Here is a 16,833-nt window from a genome sequence, read left to right as displayed (position 1 = left end):
AGCAAAAATCTAAAGATACCAGGCTGGTTCTACTAATTGCTGCTTGAGCTTGGCCAACCTCTGGGTAAGGTCCCTACAGGACCTTTCAGGGGCAGTTATTAGAAATCTCCTTAGCTTACTTTATGGACACCTGGGCAAACCCACTCATCTTCAAACACTTCTGTGAGAAAAGGATGGTGACACTGGATGCAATGCACAGGTGTATCTGAAAATGAGTCCTGTAGTGGGAGAAAATCTGCCTGAGAGCACCCACCAGCTGAAGCTGAGACTGTCCAGCTGTCCAACACCACTCCCTACCCTGCAGTGAGACCCACCCCGATCCATTTGGTGTGGGAGTGCCAGGGTTTGTCTGTAACACTTCTGAATTTTCACGGAACAGACTTTGTTTAGCTCCAGTATGGAGTTTCCCCTCAGCTTTGGAATGCCTTTCAGCCAGACTCTTGGAGGAGCAGCATCACGGGCGGCCGACGCTGATGCCGTAGGCGATGGACATGGCACACACATCCCAGCTTTGCTCTCCCAGGTCCTCCCCCCTTTCAGAGCTGACATCAGGCTGGATGCCAAAGCACAGAGCAGGACTGTGACCGTGAGAGGGAACCTTGTGTGTGGAGGAGTTGCTGTTGGCAGACTCTGCAGCAAGGAGCTGGTGGGGCCTTAAGTCGTCTCCAGGCTTTGAGCATTGGCAGTGCAGGTTTTATTGTGTGTTACACTTTAGAGCTTTCCCCCACAACTCTGAGCCTTAATAATAGTTTTCAAACACACTCCTAGTGATTCTTACATAAATGCAGGGCCTCTAGAAAAAAGTCCAGGTGTGAAACTTGAGATAAAATGTTGACAATGGGCACTGCTGTTCTTTGTGGGAATATCTGTCACCCGGTGTGGAGGTCTGGCATTGTCACTGTTCCCCATTTGAGACCAATTATTGCTGGGCAGGGAAGAAAGAATATGCAAGAATTCTATCTAATAACCACTTTTAAGGTGCTTTTGTAGTCACTTTTTGTCACTAAACTGTGGCTTTTTGTCTGCTAAACTGTTTACCTCCTAGAGAGCATTTCTGATGAAAGGCCCAAGGTAGTTTTAACTGTAGCGTTTTGCAAATTCCCCTCAAAAAGACCCTTCTCATTGTCACCCCTTTTGTTACCTATTTCTCACTCATTTTCATGGACATAACCTGATTTTTTTATTGGAGCAAGCAAGGTCAAATTCAACCTTACCATCTCTGCTGTGATTTGGGAACTGCTTTTGTGTTCAGGGAGTTATTGTTCTCCAGCCTCTGCTTGGAGAGTTCTCACAAGGATAATGCTATCTCATAAAATTAAAATCCATGCAGTCAATTACTGGGATTTTTTGGTTAGTAATTAACTGTTTTGACTGACATTCTGTCTGGGTTTTTGGGAAAGGATTTTGCTCTAAGGAAATCAGTCTACACATTTAATAGCTTGGCACTGAGAAAGCCTTGAAATATTAAAAAGTTTTTTTAATATAGACTGTAGCATGGCTTGAGGCATCAGAGTTTGGTGTTTGGTTTTGTGGGCAGAAACTCAGAAGTACTCAGCCCATATAGATGGAGCTCTCTTAAAATCTATTTACAATTAGTAATACCAGCTGTTTTGCAATCTGACCTTCAGTTCTTTGTTTTAGACTTTAATTTAATTTTCCTTAGGCTGAGAGGGCTATGATAGAATTCTCTTTTGCTGTCAAGCACGTCCTTTGCTTGACTTGGTTGCCAGCAGCAGTGACAGGAACTCTTGTTCATCCTCTGCCTCTGTACAGGAAGCATATCCTTGTAAAAAATCCTATAAAACCTGAGATTTTTCTAACGTGCCAATTGCCACGTAGTTGAGGCTATATTGGATTAAAGTAAATATCAGATCCAGACTGCAGGACCTCTCAGAGGGCTCTCAGCTTGTCCATGTCCTGGCAGTCTGACCTCAGTGCTCGTCCTCACTTGTTTTTGTGTGAGGGAAAGGCAGCAGCAGCAGGTTACCATGATTGCATTTGACTTTTTGGCTGTTTGCCTGACTGTTGCCATTTCCTCTCCCTTAACAACCTGTAGCTACAGACCACAGGTAACACAAGATTAACACTGAGCAAATCACACCGTTTGGAAAGTGCAAACGAGGGGTGAAACGCTCGCATATGCAAACCCCAAACTGTCCAATACAGTGTGCTTTTACTTAAAAATTCCAGAAGGTTTGTACCAGGGAAATTAGCCTAAATTTTTTTTTTTCTTCTAAGCAAGTACATTTGAAGTGCTAAGTGACTGCAGAACCTTAAAAAAAAAAAACAACAAAAAAACCCATTAGGAGAAAGTCTTAGACATTCATCTGTGTTTCTCAAAAAGCATTCTAAAATTTTGACTGGTTTCAGATAGAGATGTTGAAAAGTGTTCTTATAGGGACAAGTCATTGTTTAATTATGATACTTGTGACTTGACTCTCAATAAGTTGCTCTCCCGACCTGACAGTTACTTTAACCATTGTTTCTAATCACACTTACTATTTGTTCACCGTGAAACTATTTATCTTTCACTATTCTGAAAAGGATGTGTAGGAGTTATCACTGGGATGTGACAAGTGCCCCTTAAGGAGCAGAGTGTGATCAGAACTCATCTAAAGCATTTATTGTGAGATTTACAGGAAAAAGTTCAATTTACTTATTTCCTGAAGAAAGATTTCTGAATGTTACAAAAAGTTTAGAAAATGCAATATAAAGGAATGAACAATCTTAAACTGACTCTGTGTTTATCCATATAAATGCAGCTTTTTAAGGTATGTCAAGATGGGCAACAGGAGTGGAAGCACCTGTTCCTCCTTTAAAATATTTGTGGTTGTTGATATTGTTTGCTTTTGTTTTCTTTTGGGTTTTTTTAAGGCAGCACTTGATCTTGGTGCTTTCACAGTGGTGGATAATTAAGCTCAGCAGCCAAACTGAGTCTGGTCTTCAGATGCCCATACCCTTGTATATATATTATATAAATATAAAGAATAAGGATAGCTTTAACAGTTCAGGGAATCATTTGGCTGAGATTACTGGAGTGTGGAAAGAAAGACCATTTCAAAAGCTTTGCTTAGATAAAAAGCTCAAGGAAGGAGCATCGGTTGCTAAGAGAAAAATCATCATTCAAAAGTCTGGGTGTGATGCTTTAGCACACCAGACCAACTTTACAATGCAGAGAACAGTCAGCCCTGGCAATCAAAACATCAATGCTTTATACTTTCTCAGTTTTCTGCAAAGAATTGAGACATCAAATCAAACAAATACACTAAGTTTAGTCTATGAATTTTGATTTTTTTTTAAGATGCAATTACCTGCAGGTGATTTTCAGTGCCTCCAAGTTTGCCAGCTTGAATCCCAGCAAAAACACATGCCTTGAGCTGGATGGGTAGTTTAGCAGAGGAAAGAAAGCACATCTTTTCTGCTGGGGAATTTTAGAGACATCAAGGGTGAAGCTGGGCACTTACTGGGACTTGGGGCAAGCAACTGTGCAGATTCCTGAAAGGTGCTCAGGGGTCCAGAGTGACTGCATGTGATCAATGCAGATTTTGGCATTGTATAAATAAATAGCATAAAATACTGGTGGATATATAATGTAAGTGTGTACTAGGTATTTGTTTGCAATATGCAGCACACATACAAAAGGCAGCATGTTGTCATTCTCCAAGGGGAAATGATTTCCTTAAACAATGAAGAAATACTTTAGATTATTTTTAAACCAAAGCAAGAAAGTTTTCCTGAGCAATTTCAGCATGCCAAACCCACAGCAAGTGTACATTTAGTGCTGAGGAAGGTGTTTATTGAAAGGACGGAGTGACTGAATGTCAGAATCAAACGTGAAACAGCAGCTGACAGTGAGTGAGTGGGAGATTGGGCTGTCACATCAAGGGGGAAATCAATGCATGGAAACAAAAATGAAGTAACATTTTATCAGCTAGTTGGATAACTTATAATGATGTTCAGCTTTTAGACACAATGCCTTAGGCAGACTGCTGATGTGTGAGGAGCCCCAGCGTAGATCTGCCAAGTCATACATATTTTTAGGTGTTCACAGAGATTCCAGTGGGTGCAGAGAGAAAGAAGAGGTGAAAAAAAGAGATTACAGTAAAAAGTGCTACTGCTCTGACACCACGATCTCTGGGAAATTATGCCCCTTAGAGAGGAGTAGGACCCAAGAAGTACAGCTGGTTGGTTGACAGGACAACCACAATTGCATCTGCACTCAGTCACTGCTCTTATATAAAATGATAGCTGGCAAAAAATGAGTGGCTTAAAAGGAAATCTGAATTTTAGACGTTTTCTTCCTCCTGTTAGTTTGCTTCCCAAGGACCCAATTATCTGGCTCATGAAAATAAATGCTTATATATTCACCACAAGCAGTCAGTATTTTTGCAGGTGCTAAGCCCCCTTCCCTTGCCATGGTTTTCACCTGCTGGAAAGGCGAGTGGTTTGTGACCTCTCCAAAGGAGAGCTCTGCCAGTGTGATGCTCTTATTTTCTTTGTTTAACAGTTCCAAGTGCACCTACAGGAAAGTTGGCTCGTGGCTTATTAGCAGGACACAGGAGTGGCTTCTCTCCATGCCCCAACATTGCTCCAGTCTGGTCATTCTTTTTAATTGCACAAGAGGAAAGAGGCAGGGAGAAGGGGCTGCTGGAAGGGCAGGGACAGCCTGAGCAGCACCTTCCCTTGCAGCATTTGGGTTGTATAAAAGAATTTCATGCCTTAGGTTGGGCTCTGACATAGGTGTGGGTCTGCTGTGAAACAGAGGCCTGGATTTAGGTTTGAATAATGTCCAGAATTTCTGAAAAATTTATATAATTACAGCTGGTCCTTTCTCTTCATCTGGCAGTCCTTAAAGGGTGGTGGGAGCCCTGCAACTCTGTAGTGTTGCTGTTTGCTGCTTGGGTACCTCCCTGTGCTTTCACCTTGGAGCCCCCATTTCCTCCATCCATCCAAGGAACACAGCTTCACTGTTGGGAGGGTTCACTGCAGAACTTGTAAACCTTTAAAACAAACTGGTCCTATTCAAAGTCCTAATTTAAAGTATCTTTCTCTGTGCTCCATGTGGGTCCTAAACTGGAAGTAAAGCACCGTGTGCACTTGTTTGGCCTCATCCTCACAATGTTTGGGTTTGGGTTTTTTGGGAGTTTGGGTGATTTTTGGTTTGTTTATTTGTTTGTTGTTTTCTTTTGTTTTTGTTCTTTTTTCCCCAATTTTAAAATCTGTTGTTGTGTTTAAAGGCCTTATTTCTAAGGTGTGTTCAGGTTTTGTAGGCTAACAAGTTGCTTCAGTCAGTGATGCCTATGGGACTGTGATGTTAATTAAAGAAAACATTTTGAAGTTCTGATGATTTGAGCAATCATGTTACCCACCTGAGAGCTTTGTGCTTGAAAGGTATTGCTACAGACAGGAAGCCAAGTGCAAAACAGCTGCTTAGGCTGATGTTTCCATACTGTTGTCCTTGGATGTTAGAAATAAATGCATGTGAGCATCAGGCTGTATAAAAATGAGCTATATTTTATCATCTAATTCCATATTTCACTTTCAATTAGTTTCCTGTGGGTGCTTGTTTTGACTGACCTCTTCTTATTTCCACTGAAAGCTCATGAAGTAATTTCCATTTCTGAGGACCTTTGCTCATATGACTCCTGCTGTGGTCTTGCCAGAGCTAATGCACTAACCAGGCTCAAGGCACAAGCAGTGCCTTCACCAGGAGCTTCCAAACAAAACAGGGGTGCTGCTGCTGAAATAATGATGTTGCTCAGCAGATAATACTCTGCTTCAGTGCTGACTGAAGTGGAAGTTGCAGTTGGTATTAAAGATTACCATCCTGGTGATAGATGAAATAGGGGAGGGATAAGAAGTGTTGTTTCTTCTAATCTCTCCCTTTGAAGTATCTACATGCATAAAAATGATCATTTTGGAAAAATTCGTGTTTGAAAGCCAGAATGTACTAATGTGATGCTTTTCAAACCAAATGACTTCATGTGCTTTTACAGAACATTGATGAAGAGTTTCTGACATGAGAGAGAATGGTTTTAAAAGAGTCTGTTTCCATTTTATCCTGTAGAGATATTCTGGATTGACTCTTTTCTGTTGGCTCCTTGTAATGTGGCAGTTCAGGCTGAGAGGACCTTTATTGGCATGGTGCTGGAGCCTTTGGTCAGTCCAGGTGGGAAATGATTGTGTGTCCAAACAAGCTCCTTCAGCTCCTGGGTATTCTCCTGCTCCTGCCCTCAGCTGACAGACATGGCCAGTTCAGTTTAGCTTATGGAACCTAATTGCTTCCTCTGATGTCAGGCAGCAGGTCTCTGTAGCTTCTAATTTGTTTTATATCCAGACCCATGAAACGAGAGACTTTTGTGTCACGTTTAAAAAGTTTGAATTATTTCCACAGAAAACACTTCAAGAGTCTGTGAAGCAAAAATTCTCTGTACGTGTTCTTTGCAAGATGAGAAACTGTTTTAATACCTCAAAAAAAATCCATTTTATGACAAATTACATCCATCCCAAAAGCTGGCATTAGGGAATAGGACCGTAACTCCATAAGACCTCCACGGGAATGTTGTAACCCAGACCTTGTCTCAAAGTCTCAGCTAGGAGAAAGTACCTGGGAGCCACTGAAATAGAAGTTCATTATAATGAACAGAGTATTCAGTGGAAGGAAAACATATTTTCAGTTGTAGCAAGTTCAGGGTATTGTTGATCATTAAACACATTGTTTCCATTTGAGGCAGTTTCCATCATTATTTCTCTTCCTTGTTCCTTGGCTCCCATGTTGTAAGGCCAACAGGTCCTTGTCTGTAAGTGAAGGGTGACACAGTGAAATGATTGAATTCTTTAAGAGCACGGACTGCAAAGGGAGTCAAAGACTGACAACTGCCCATCTTACCTGCTGAACATCTGTGTAGGGAACGGGCAGAGGTGTAGCAGCCCCAAGAGCTGTTCTGGGATGCCCCATGCACTGCAGGCTGTCAAAAGAGACTGGGCTGGATCCACCCAGTCTGCAGCAGGTACCAGCTCTGGGCCAGTCCTCACCTACAGTGTCGTGTCCATCAGTGGCCCTGGTTTCCTGATCCTCAGCATCTCAGCAGCCCCAGCAGGATTTCTGACCACCAGTGGGGTTGTGTCACCAGTTTGGTCACAACATGGGCATGTGGTAGAGCTAAACCATGGTTGGAGTTGCTGTGAAACTTCACCAGTTGAGCTCTGACAGACACTGAACAGTGGCTGACATGAGGGGAAGCTGAAGAAGCCAATAGGGGCCAGGGATGAGCTACCTGCCAGATTTTGCATTGGCTAGGCTTGGTCTGCAGGGGGTTTTATCAGTGATTAATGTCCTGATTTCAACTGGGATAAAGTTAATTTTCTTCTAGTAGCTGGTACAGTGCTGTGTTTTGGATTTTGGTTGGAAATAACGTTGGTAACCCACTGATGTTTTAGCTGTTGCTGAGCAGGGCTTGCACAGTCAGAGATTTTTCAGCTTCTCACCCCACCAGGAGGCAGGGGGTCTCAGGAAGCTGGGAGAGGACACAGCCAGGACAGCTGACCCCAACTGCAAAAGGGATATTCCAGCCCACGTGGCATCATGCTGAACAAAGAGCAGGGGAGTTGGCCAGTGGGGTGGCAGCCTCTGCTCAGGGGTGGCTGGGCATCAGCCAGTGGGTGGTGAGCACTTGCACTGGGCATCACTTGTTTGGTGTATTCTTTTATCAGTATTATTGTTTTTCCCTCCTTTTCTGACCTGTTTAACCAGAAAACTATTTTACCTTTTTTCACCTTCTCTCCCCATCCCGTGGGGGGAGTGAAGGGCTCTTTGGTGTTTGGCTGCCAGCCGGGTTAAACCACAGCACTAATTAGTGCTGGTGGTGAAAAGGCTCCTTAACAGCCCCAAAAGTGGTGTGGGACAAAACGCAGAACAGAAAGTTTCTTTTTGAGAAATGATCAAAAAGTGCCTTTTTCTTTTGAAACTCATTATTTTTACTCCTGGGCTCTTTTCATTTTTATATGATTTCACAGCCTGCTAATACCAGGGCTGGGGGCTGTTACATGTCAAATCATGCCAGCATTTCCAATCATCTCACATGGTGTAATCCCAATAGTGTATTTCATTTTTATTTACTTTAAACCTTGTAGGCAGATGAACATTACTTTTTATTTTCAGCTAAGAAAAACTGTTATGCATTACCAAGAAATATTTTGATGCTGTGATTAGAAAGCAATGCTGTTACTGCTGTGTCATACAGTCAGGTCAAACAAGAAAAATAAACAATTAAGTAAAAAACTATTTCAAATTACCACAATATTTATATGGGGGGATTTTTATTTTTTTTCTTCATTTTTATTTTAATGTCTTCTCCTTTACAGGGAATTTTGAAAATGAACTGGGTTTTAACTCCAACTGGCAAGGAACACTTGGGACTGAAATCAAATCTGGAACTAGTCACGTGTCAGGAGAAGCTGAAACCTCACGGTCCAGGTGTGATCATAAGACTTTTTGCTGCAGCTTCTAATCAGGTGAAAACTCCAGCTCAAACTGATAGAAATCCTGCCTGTGGAGTTTTGGCCTTGAGAGTGAGTTGTGAAGCAAGAAAAAAAATAATCAGAGAATCAATGTCAGAAAAAAAACGTGGTATTGCAAAGAACTGTTTGTCAAGAAAATAACTGCATGGAAAATATTCATGACAGAATACAACTGATATCTCAAAAGAGGTAATACAATATCAAATGAAATAAAAACTTAAATAACATAATTTTACAGAATCATGGAATCATAAAATGCTTTGGGTTGGAAAGGACCTTAAAAATCACCTGATTTCACCCCCCCACTGTTATGGGCAGGGACACCTTCAAAATCCTCAGGAGGTAATTTCATTCTCAATAGGAGCCTAATTTTCTGGTGTCATTTCAGAAAGAATTGCATGATCAGGTGGAAATGTTTTGGAAACTGGTGCTGGCCAAGCTATATTCCAGTATAAATTACAATCAGTGGTAATTGTATGCTTAGGAAATGCTATCTGGTATTACATCCTGCAAGCTGATATTCTCCTCTGTGCAAAAAACCACTATTTATGGACCAAGAAGTTCTTTGTCTCTCTTGAATCTTCTATAGAAAGTTGTCTCTGGAATGTTTTGAAATTTATCCATCACATAGAGATGAGCTGCATATCCAACCACTTGTTTCAACTCCGGCTATCAAAAATGAGTTTAAAAACCCTTTCCTGCTCTGGGACAGAAATGCTCCTCTAGAGTAGTTAGTTCAATCAGTTGTCAAGAGGCAAATGACCTCATAAATCAAGGGAATCTATGGAGAGATCAGTGTGGAAATTACAAGAAGATTTATCAGTGGCTAAAGCCATCTTAGTATGCGATTCAGTGTTCCCTCTGGATGTTTGGAAGGAGTTTCTGATGTGTGGAGTTAAACCCTCAGCTCTTCCCTTGCCCTCCTGACTCACAACAAGACCCAGATTTCTCTCTCTAATGTAGGGCTGCCCCAATACACCACAGGGTGACTTGGGTTTAAAGGAGTCCAATGAGCTCTATTTTCAAAGGAGGAAGTTGGTCAATGCAGGCTGTATCCCAAATGATTGTTTGTCTAATTTAAGTCTGAATTAAGAAAATCATAAGTAAGGGTAAGTTATTAAAACACAAGGAGGATAAAGCAAATGGCAAAATATGCATCTGCAAAAGCTATTCCACTTGTGTGTATAAATCAAGAGACTCTGTGCTCAAGTAGAGAATTAGGCTGAGTTGCCTGCTGTTATGCATTTAAATTAAGCAGGAGTCTAATAGCTTTTTTAAATTCTGGCCTTAAGTGTGTTGTTTTTTTCTCAGGGAAGAGATCACCTAATCAAAATAGTGCTTTAGAAGGAAGAACCATTTAATACTGAACACAAGTGAGGAGCTCTCTAACTACTGATAAAAACTCCACTGCTCGGGGAAGATTTGTTACTGTTGGTAAAAGCCTGAAGAGGCTCTTTGGAGCCAAGTTGCTGGTGGAGCTGGGAGCAGGGAGGAAGGATTCCATAATGCTAATGGGAGGAATGATGTTTCTGTCCTTCGGGGGGGCACTGCTGGAAGGGTTGTTTTAAGTTTACTTGCTTTCTTTGCTTTCCATTCAGCTGCTGCTGAGGTTTTGTTCCAGGTAAGCCCCTGGATGTCAGCTCAGCAGTGCTCAGGCACAAGATTTCTTCCCGTTAATGCTTCGTTTCCACATGTGGTTGCACACGGGTTTCTATAGAATTCCTCTCCTTTGATCTTCTGAACTGTGTTCTAAAACAGGCAGCAGAAATTTCCTAGAAAGTTTTGACCTAATTTCTTGTCCGTGTGAAGAGATATGGTGGTGTTCAAATCAGCTGCTTCCAGGCAGGGCAAGCCAAGCAACCTTTCCCCCCATCCGTGTAGCAAAGAGGTCGTGCTCCAGGCACAGCACTGCAGCTCTGGAGACTCGTCCCTGTCATCTCCCTGGGTTTCCAGCAGTGTGTTTCTCTACCTGCAACAGATCATTTTGCCTCTTTATCAAAACATCTTTATCTAAACATGGGATTTCTGTGGGAGCTGAACAGGACAGCACATGTGCAAAGTATTTTTGGTACAAAGCACCTGTTCCACCTGCTATTGTTGTACTCTACAAATACCTGAAAATCAGAGTGAAATACAAGCACTTCTCATGCAGAGATCAGTTCCTAGTGGGGACTTTAAAAGTGGGTTCAGTCTAATTGCTGTGGTTTTGAGCTTTACAGAATAGCTAATTTCACTTGACTTTCAGGAGGCGGGGTTAGGGCTTTTAGGTCTGCAATTAGAAGATGTGAGGGCACCTCCACTGTCTCTGGGAAGGATGTGGCTAAAAAGCCAGTCCAAAATTCCAACTGCATTCCCTTTGCCTACCCCTTTTTGGGCCTAGCATTTACTGGCATTACATCTGCTGCAACTGGAGATGCCCTGGCAACTGGAGAGGCAAAGGATAAAGGGGAGGCAGAGGTGCTGAGCCCCTGCTGTCTCATGTTTCTATGTGCACCTGGGAGAGAAGCAGGGATCTAAAAGGAAGAGCTGGCCTGGACACTTTGGATGGTAACTGGAGTGATGGGCCATGTGGGACCAGAAGCTGGTTGAACAATCTTCTGTGACTTTCCCTGCAGGTTATGTCCTGGGCTATTCTAAATTGCAGCACAACCATCTTGTCTACAGCACAGAACATCACCTGGTAAATCAGGCCCCTGTTCAACTTCCCCTTTATTATTTTTCCTCTTTTTTTTCCTGCTGTCCTTCCCAGCGCAGAGCTGGGAACCTCTGGCCAGGGAAGGGGAGCCCTCTACACCCCACAGCTATGGCACAGTCTGTTGGAGCCTGGGTGTGTGATGCTGCTCCCTGCTCAGTATCTTCAGCCTTTCTCAGCCTCCTGTGTGGCTGCACCTATTTATACCCTGTTAGCAGCTTATCCTTGATATGAGGAGTTCGAGGCCTGCTAATCTTGTATCATTTGTAGTCCTGTCTAAATTCTGATCTTTACAGCCACTGCTCTAGAAATAAAGAGATTAATCAAATTCCAGAAGATTACTAGAGCTTCAAAATGATCAGAACATGACGGGGAAAACATGTTAATCACTTCTCACTTAACCTGAGCACATTCTGCACCCTGTATTTCTCCTCCTGCTCTTGCCACTGATGCCCTGTATAATGTGGAGCTCTGGTTGACAGATGCAGAAGAAATTATAGTGATTTTTGCCTTCTTTTTTAGCAGATATGTTTGTGTTGGTGCTCTAGATATTCTTTAGACATCCTGCTCAAGCCTGTATATAGAAAAGGCAAGATCTATACACCAAAATTCATGTGTAGAAATATGATTGCAGAGAGTTATGGAATTATTTGTAAGGTTTACAAAGTACTGCAGAAAAGTAGTAAATAAGGCAAAGCAGAAGGATAAGCTACACTATTGAACAACTCATTTCTCATATTTTAGTAATTTGAACATAAGGCTGTTTCAGCAGTAAGCAAAATTTGTTTCAGGTCTTTTAGTATAAGTGCATTTACTTAAGCAGGAAAAAAATAATCCTGGGCCTTTATTGCCATTTTGAGCATGTGAATGAAAAGAAATTAAAAAAAAAGTATTGCTTTTCAAACACTTTAGTTTTTCATCAGCACCCAGTGAATCAGTGTTGCTGATACAGCTGCAGTTGCAGGATTGCTGCAAAACTGCCCCAGTGTGGAGCTGAACTTAGAGAAAATCCTCATATGCCCTTTTGGCAGCACAGCCACACCAGGGAAAAAAATAAAGAATCCAAAGGGGTTTTTTGTTCTTCAGGAGCTTGTGTATGTCCCACACTACGACAGACCAGTCCATGCACACTACCTGACACTGATATTGGTATCCCAAAGGATGCACAGTGTACAAATAGATCCTCTCTTTTGAATGTCCTCTAATTAAAGACATAATTGGTAGGAGATAAAACAGGAAAAGATATTAATTTATTTTGCTGTTGTTTCCACCAAGTTAGCTAATGACACACTCTGTGTTGTTTTTTATCTTCTCTTTCTGGTTTTAAATTTACAGATGCCTCCATTCCCCACCACACTTTTTGCTTTGGCTTTGGCTTAGAAAGGGTGAAGTTCCCTTGGCTCAGCTCACACCCAGCTCAGGTGAGTTCCATGGCCTTAATTTTCTTCTTAACTTTTTGAGTGATTTTATGCTGGGAGATGTCCCTTCATGTAGTCCTCCAAAGCTATTGATAATTAACTTTTGGGGACCAGAGGAATGTATATAACTATCTGGCTGCAGCTCCTGTAAAACTTGCAGGTTTATACTGTGTGGTGGCTGGATTTGTGAAAATCCTCATTTTGTGATGGGACTGTGTCTAACACCTCTGGCCCTGGCCCAGGACCACATCCCAGATACAATGGTACTGCCCAAAACTCTCAAAACTGCTTTGACTAAGCATTATTATAAATGCATAATAGGCGTTTCTGTGATTATATTATCTAAGTAGCTTCAAGGAGAGGCATTAGAAGGTAGAAGATAGAAAAAGGACAAACAAAAAATCCATTATAATAAAGTTTCTCCTGCTGTTTCTATCTGCTGCAAGGAGGGCAGGACTGTGCATGTATAGATCACAGCCTCATAAGTAAAAAGGAAGAGTGTGAAGAAAACCTAAGCTCATCCAGACTTTTTCCACATGGAAAAGAGTCTGTAGGATGGGAAAAGTATTTGTTGTCTTACAGGAAACAATAAAATGTCCCAGAGAAAATATAGAAGCCAATTGATTTAATGTGTCACCATTTGCAAACTGTAAATATCCCCGTGGCAAACTCAGAAGATCTCAGTTTATTTGTGGCTGGGAAATGGAGACCAAAAGCAGCCTCATATATAAATACAATGGATTTCACAGCCTCAGGATTTATTGTCTCTCCTTCAGCAATGGGGGTGACACACTGAAACAATACTGAGCCATAATGGGAAAACTGTCCTACTCGGGATTTATGAATTTATAAAGGATAGAGTCAGTTTTGTTGTGTGATTCAGCAGTAAATCACTGCTTGTGGGTGCCAGAGTTTGTATCAGGTGGGAAGGTGCTCGTGGAAGGACACAGCACGTTTTCCAATGCAGCCAGTGGGCATGGAATGGTAATAAAGGGAAGAAGGACCTGCCCCAGTCCAGAATGCTCATTGAAGCACGTCAGTAGCCAGCACTAGAAACATAAAGCTTCACAGCCAATGTTTGGAGGGTTTATTTAATTAGGAAATATATTCTGTCAGGCTTGTATTTAACCTTCTGTTTACCTCACCCTTTCCTCACCCTTGGCTTACTTTCTGCCTGTGGGTAGATCAGGACAGGTCACAGTTATACACAGCTTTTATTTACCTGCGAATTTAGGTTTCCATCACTTTATCTCTGAATTATACACAGTGCTTGATGACGTGCTGCAGCATCTATGAAAGGTTTTTCCTCTTTCATAATTGCAGCTGGTATATTCAATTTAATGAGGGGGGTGGAGTGTGTGGTGGTGGAAAGAGAGGTTTCTATGCCCGGTCTGATTGTGGCAGGAGGGTTCCGCTTTCATCCTCGCAGAGGATGTGCATGTTGAGAGACATGTTTCTGAACAGCAGGCACAATGCTGTGTACTGAGGCTCAGACTTCAAATGGGGCATAATCAGGCATTTCAGGCCCCTGCTTATGCTCCTGAAGAGTTGGACTGATTTTCAAAAGTACCAGGCAATCAACATCCCCTTATTGATTTCAGTGGGAACTAGTCAGCCTTCAACACGTCAGAAAAATTGGGCTGGTTATTTAGAAACCTGCTTATGGTTTTCAAATCTATACTCTGGGGCTGGTTTTTTATTTTTTTCGTTGCTGGAACTGGCCTCTGCTTTCCTCTGCTGCATGTGCTCTTCATATGCTCAGTAATGCTTTTGCTTACTCTGCAAACAGTGGCTTTTCTGGCCCTGGAAGTCCTGTAGATTAACATTTTTCTTCTTGAGATCTGCTTTAGGGAAGAGGAGTTGAGGAGTTTGGTTTTGGTAATCAAAAAGTCATCTGCCCTCTCTTACATTTCTCCAAACTTTTTCTGTTACTTCTGAGCTGAGAGTCCTGGTTTTGGTCTCAGCTGAGAGAGACCCTCTGCCAAGGACATGATTTTACAATCACTGATGTCCACAGGTGACAATTCCTTTTCCCCTTTTGGTACAGCAGGTCCTCTACATGTTGTCTGTCATCCAAGATTCAGCCAAATGTCTGCTCTCCCCTCTCATCTCAGACCAAATGACCTGGATTCTCGTTAGCCACAACATCCACCATGGAAATGAGTGTGTGGATTGCTGCTCTGCTGCTGTGGGGATGCTGATGGGGTGCAAATGGTGTATAGGAACCTTGATCTGGGTCATGCCTCAGAGCTTGGCCACCTCCTTGGCACGCCTTTTCTCATGGTAGAGTGCCCCAATGCTGTCCATGTGGTGCTGAGGTTGACTCTGGAGAGATAAAAGTGATATATCAATTCCCAAGCACAAAATGGAGAAATGCTGCTAGGCATAAAAGGGGCAGAAAACCTGTACCTCAGATTAAATATAGACCAATAAGTGGTGCACTGTGGCATGTGTCATCCTGGGATGTGCTGTTGAATGTATCCTGTCCGTGTCACAAAATGCTACTTTGCTTCAGCTAAAACAGGTAATATCTATGTCTGAACTTGCCTCCAGTTCTGAGCAACATGGGATGAGAAGGATATGGACAAGTCTGAGATATTCTGAAAGGCAGCAGTGAGAAGGGAGAGGTCAGAAAAAAATGATCTGTGAGCAAAAGCAGAGTTTCAGCACAGGAAAGAAAAGTCTCAGCTCTGACAGACACCATCCCACAGGTGAAGGGACTGTATCCCTGTTGCCCCCCTGCCTCCTTCTCCATAGGAGCAAGATGAAAAGGGCTAAATTTCGCAGTGAAGAAAATGCAAGGTGGATATTAGGAATGTTACTTGACTGTTGTGGGTTGAGAGATAGGCAGGTCGTGAAGGTTTTGGAGAACCAGTTAAACAAACAAGTTTTGGGAATGTGGGGCATTGTTTGAGTCTTTACAAGTTGAGGAGAGTGGCCGTCTCAATTCAGGGAACTGCAGATGCAGGACATCCATAGAGGGCTGCAGCTCCTGTGGGGGGACATGCAGCTGGACCTGAGCAGAAAAGAGCCTGAGCAATGCAGGTCACTAGAGGAAGAAGGGGAAAGAGGGTGACATTTCCCTTACTGGTGTGACGGGAGTTGTCGATGGCTGTTATCGCCGGGTGCTGGTTTCCTTCCATCTGACACTGGGAATATCCTGCTCTTTTGACTTACATGTGTGAAATAATTCACAGGCTGGAAGAAGAGGAGCACCTGGGGATGCTGGACTTGCCTGTGCACTGAGGGGTCCTGGGCTGATCCCTCAAGGCCTTTCCCAGCTCTCAGCACAGGAGGACTGTCCATCAAGGCAGTGGAGTGCCACTGAAACTAAACTTTAAAGGCAGCTGGAAGTTTGCAGGTATTCTTTCAAACCAAAGAGCCAAACAGAGCCTTTATTCCCACATTAGCCTGGTACATGTTTTTGTGATCATAACAACAGGACAAACTCACAAACAACCTTTCTAAGGGCTTGTGGAGGGTTAGAGGTCCTGTCCCTCTGGCCTTGGTCTTACAGCTTCCCACATGTTCTGTCAGAGACTGGGAGAAAGAGTGTCTTTTAGGGTAAAACTCTCTATTCCTTATTCCTTTAGCAGCTTCCCGTGCTGCCAGGCAGCAGCATGGGGCCTGTCCAGGAGCAGAGCAGGAAAGGAGTCATTGCCAGGTCCTGATTTCTCCGGGGCACCTCAGCTGCTTACAGTCCTCTGTGCAAAGCACTGAGCAGAGGTTTTGTGTAGCCATCATGAGACTAACATTATGAAAGATGCTATTGATATCATTCTGACACAGGAAGCATGTAAAGAATTAGAAACAGACTCCCCTGAAAGAAGCAAGACAACGGGATATATTACAATATCAAAATGTACTTGACAGGTGGAATTTATATATCACATAGTGAAAGAAGCTGTTTGGTGAGTGATACATTTCATATTAAAACATATAAATCATCTACTTGGAGAAGAATTGGACTCTCTGGGCAAGTAGCTTAGCTGCTGCATCTGACATGCTGCCTGTTACAGCAGATATATTCATTTATGAAGCTGATAATCATTGCCTATTTTTTGTATTTATTCCAGGGTAAAATTCGGAATTAGATATATCAGTCACACCATCTGACAATACTCTGTGTCTGTTACTGGCTTGATTGTGTTATTCCAGTGTTGCAGTATAGTTAATACTCCCTAGTTAATCAGTGCATCTATT

At 42.5% G+C, this 16,833-nt stretch overlaps 1 protein-coding gene across 1 annotated transcript in view; it reads left to right on the top strand.

Moving 5' to 3' along the window:
* SFMBT1 (Scm like with four mbt domains 1) overlaps positions 1 to 16,833 on the top strand; it is a 155,936-nt gene that overhangs the window by 13,555 nt on the left and 125,548 nt on the right. Inside the window, exons 2-4 of the mRNA XM_039379144.1 lie at positions 8,365 to 8,709; positions 12,548 to 12,633; positions 15,828 to 15,991. The gene's annotated coding sequence lies outside the window, so the exon portion shown is untranslated. The remainder of the gene's footprint in view (positions 1 to 8,364; positions 8,710 to 12,547; positions 12,634 to 15,827; positions 15,992 to 16,833) is intronic.

Source organism: Pipra filicauda, unplaced genomic scaffold, assembly GCF_003945595.2.
Source record: "Pipra filicauda isolate LSUMZ 115617 unplaced genomic scaffold, ASM394559v2 scaffold103_size3290846_pilon, whole genome shotgun sequence".
NCBI classification, from domain to species: Eukaryota; Metazoa; Chordata; class Aves; order Passeriformes; family Pipridae; genus Pipra; species Pipra filicauda.
This window is presented reverse-complemented; position numbering and strand designations above follow the sequence as displayed.